At 44.4% G+C, this 2333-nt stretch overlaps 1 pseudogene; it reads left to right on the top strand.

Annotated features, from left to right (window-relative positions):
• The first annotated feature begins 1013 nt into the window (after positions 1-1013).
• Positions 1014-1898, top strand: LOC148035199 (uncharacterized; annotated as a pseudogene).
• Positions 1899-2333: the final 435 nt, after the last annotated feature.

The following is a 2333-nucleotide window of genomic DNA, read 5'->3' as shown; positions in this document are numbered from 1 at the left end:
AGTCGTAGTCATAGTCGTGGTCATGGTCATGGTCGTAGTCACAGTTGTAGTCGTGGTCATCGTGGTCATGGTGGTCATGGTCGTTGTTGTGATCATGGTCGTGGTTGTAGTCGTGGTTATAGTAATCATGGTAGTAGTTGTGGTCGTAGTCGTAGTCCTGGTCGCAGTCATGGTTGTGGTCGTCGTGGTCGTGGTCGTGGTTGTGGTCGTGGTCATGGTCGTGGTCATGGTCGTAGTTGTGGTTGTAGTCCTAGTCGTAGTCATGGTCGTGGTGGTCGTGGTTGTGGTCGTGGTCATGGTCGTGGTCGTGGTCATGGTCGTGGCGTGTGGTCGTGGTCGTGGTCGTGGATCATGGTCGTTGTAGTCGTAGTCATAGTCGTGGTCATGGTCGTGATCATAGTCGTAGTCATGGTCATAGTCGTGGTCGTGGTCGTGGTCGTGGTCGTAATCGTTAAAAAAAAGAGAGAGTTGGAAGGAGAGGAGAAGAATTTAAAAAAAAAGAATGATAACAAAAACAATTTGTTTGTCGTAACATAGATAAAATGGAAAATGATGAAGGTCCTATTTTTCAAGATGGTTAGGCATATCTTAATTAGCGTGTCCCGTGTCCTTGCTCTCAATGCAAGCTGGCAATTAGAGGAAAACGTCGATTGTCTATAGAACACATAGGACGATTTGGCGAGTTTCAATTTAAGATCATTGATGAAGAAATTGCGGATTTTCAGCAAATGGTAAGAAAAGTTAATATCAATCATGCATTGTACTCGCAAGCTAATTGAATATCATATACAATAAGATTGGGTCTGGCTGGAAAATTTTCTATCCAGGGAGGTGATGTCTCGTCCCAAGGATGAGTGCATCCTTTGCGGCCAATTAGAAGAGTTCGTGGGCGTGCGATGGATGGAGTGCCTGAGCCAATCCACCACTTGCAAGGCCAATCTATACCGTCAATGCCAAAGGAGACAGGCAACCTTCTAGACCTACCTACAATCTTGGAGCCTGAGATAGAGGCAATGATTGATGCATTGATTCCCATGGATGTCAAGACTTCTGATCTGCTTAGAGAGGAAGCATACATACCATTATATGATGGGTGCCGAGTATCTTGCCTGAAGACACTGCTTGTACTCTTAAGTTTGCAAGCGAAATACGAGTGGAGCAATGCGAATGTGATAGAGTTGTTTAGGTACCTTGTACATACGCTTCGTTGATTTCTTTTTGGCACTATTATTAAAAACATTTGTGCTTTTTTAAGGTGTTTTATGATTTTTTTCAAGTTATTGAAATATCATGTATTACCACCTGCAAATACCATGCCTGAGTCTCATGATGATGCATGACATGTTTTACTAAAGCTTGGCATGGACTACAACAACATCCATGCATGTATCAACAATTGCATACTATTTCAAGGAGAATACGAGACTATGGAGACATGTCCAATGTGTGGTGCTCACAGGTATCGATAGGACTTACAAGGGAAAACCATCCCTCAAAAAGTTCTCAAACACTTTCTGCTTATCCCCCGCATAAACCACATGTTTCGTAGGTCCTACATGGCAAGCTTGACCACGTGGCATGCGCAGAATAGGTCCATGGATGGAGTTCAACGAATATCAGTGAATTCACGCGCATGGAGCCACATTGACTCTACCTTCCCAGGCTTTGCCCGAGAGCCAAGGAATCTTCGACTCGATCTTGCAATGGATAGCGTGAACCCATTCGGTCTGTGCTCAACTTCTTTGTGGCCTATAGTCCTTGTCAACTACAATATCCCTCCATGGCTTTCTACGAAGAAAGGACATCCCATCCTTAGCTTACTCGTCCCCAGCCGCTACAAAGTCAAAAATATGGACGTGTATCTTCGTCCATTAGTTGATGAGCTTAAGATTTTGTAGGAGGAGGAGGTCATCGTGCAAGATATAAGCAAGCGCAATGGTCGACGGTCCGCCAATATTCGAGCAATTCTCATGTGGACGATGCATGACTTTTCGGGATTCAGAGAGTGCTTAGGTAAATAGGCTTCCATTCTCGTTGGTAATATCTATAATTTATCTCGTTCAAGATTGTATGCACTAGGTCGTGGTGTTGGAACAGGTCTGGTTACCTCAGGTTACCATGCATGTCCATTGTGCGGGCCACAATTAGACTCCCGAAGGTCATGAACTATGAAGAAGATGGTATATCAAGGACAAGCCACTTTCTTGCCAGAGGGTCATGAACTTAGGTAAGGTTTTCTTGGACGACCTCCAACACATATGAATGCCGCAAAAGCTGGTACAAGCTAAAAATGGTCCACGCGGAGTCACATCCAAGTGGAATGCAATGGTTCT

Source organism: Lygodium microphyllum, chromosome 6 (genome assembly GCF_053477565.2).
Source record: "Lygodium microphyllum isolate KBCC chromosome 6, Lygodium_microphyllum_v1.1.10, whole genome shotgun sequence".
Taxonomy (NCBI): Eukaryota; Viridiplantae; Streptophyta; class Polypodiopsida; order Schizaeales; family Lygodiaceae; genus Lygodium; species Lygodium microphyllum.
The sequence above is the reverse complement of the archived record's forward strand: the minus strand, read 5'-3'. Positions and strand labels throughout refer to the sequence as shown.